The sequence below is a fragment of the Octopus bimaculoides genome, chromosome 17, assembly GCF_001194135.2.
Source record: "Octopus bimaculoides isolate UCB-OBI-ISO-001 chromosome 17, ASM119413v2, whole genome shotgun sequence".
Taxonomy (NCBI): Eukaryota; Metazoa; Mollusca; class Cephalopoda; order Octopoda; family Octopodidae; genus Octopus; species Octopus bimaculoides.
In genome coordinates, this window is record NC_068997.1 from 8,013,146 (window position 1) to 8,014,749 (window position 1,604).

The window sequence follows — 1,604 nt, forward strand, 5'->3', positions numbered from 1 at the left end:
TGACTGTTCTTTGAGCCACTTCTTCACTACACTTTTCACTTCCTGGAATAATGTTTACCTCTCAAACACTCTTTCGTGGCACTGAAGAAATGATAGTCTGAAGGCGCTAAATCTGGTGAGTAGTGAAGAAGTGGCTCAAAGAACAGTCAACAGAATTTTACGGGGCAGGGATACATGCTCTCATTCGAAGATGGAACATTGCTATTGAGAGAAACGGTGACTCTGTTGAGAAGTAGGGATGTGATCCACAGAGGACCAGCTTCGTTTTGATATATGATACATGTTCCTGTGTTGGTAATTGTACCTGTCCTAAACAAAATGGCATTACTTTTTGACTCACCTTTGTAATACTCTATTTTATATAAAACTAGTATTATATGTATGTGTGTGTGTTGCATATTGTTGTCGTTATTCAATTTACTAATGACGATAATTAATAATAATATCTATATAAATATTTTTGAATATAAATTCATTTAGTATATATATATGTGTGTGTGTGTGTGTATTTTACTCATTAATTTAATGACAAATCTTAATGGAAAACTTCTGTTATAGCACTGCTTGAAATCATGTGGCAGCACACTCAATAGAACAACCACCGTACGTCACTGATACTCAATACAACAACCACCCAATACAACCACCACTATACACCACTGATACACACACGCACACATAGCATAAATACAATGAACAGTGAAAAGGACAACAGAGAAGGAAGGAAGTTTGAGAAGAAGTGTATTAGCTCAAAGCAAAGGATGAAAATATAAAGTGTTTTAAGCTTTTGGATGTTAGTCCTTCATCAGAACAAAGAAGAGAATAGCAGAGTGTGAAAGAGAAATACTCAGGGAGAAGAATCAAATGCTGGTGGTGGGGGGAAGGTAGTTAAGAAGGGAGGGAAGGTTGGGCGTGCCAATGCAAGTATAAGTGTAAGGGGACATAAGGGGTTAGTGCTGTTAGCGTGTGTGTTAGTGTGGTGTGGAAATGTGTATAAAAGTGTGCAAGTGGAGTGGCATTAGTTTGCGGAGCAGTGGGTGGTGGTGGTGGTGGTGTATGTGTGTGCATTTGATGGTTTGGTGGGTGATGTGAAAATGTGCGTGTGAAGAGATGAGAGCGGATGTAAGTGCGAAGGAACAAGGATTGTCAAAGAGCAAACAGGATTGCAAGAACAGCATTGGTGATGTGTGTACAACAAAAGTAAAGAAGGAATGGGAAAATATCTTTTAACAAAGAGGGAAGATTTAAGCAAATATTTCAAAAAGAAACAACATATAAATATCTTCAGTAATCCCTCGACTATCGCAGGTGTTACCTTCCAAAATCCCCAGCGATATGTGAAAATCCATGGAGTAGAAACAGTACTGCATGGTATATTTTATTATTATTATAATTTGTATGTATTTATTTTATTATAAATGCAAAACAACACCACAGAGGAATCGACGTAAGCTGGAAAAATAAACTGTGATAGGTGAACCGCAATATGGCCAGGGATCACTGTATGTATGTATATATATATATATATATGTATATATATGTATATATATCTATATATATCTATATATATATATATATATATATGTATATATATGTATATATAT

General features: G+C 35.8%; 1 protein-coding gene across 1 annotated transcript in view; it reads right to left on the reverse strand.

Annotated features, from left to right (window-relative positions):
* LOC106872172 (mitochondrial amidoxime reducing component 2) overlaps positions 1 to 1,604 on the reverse strand; it is a 12,615-nt gene that overhangs the window by 4,868 nt on the left and 6,143 nt on the right. The gene's annotated exons all lie outside the window — the stretch shown is intronic.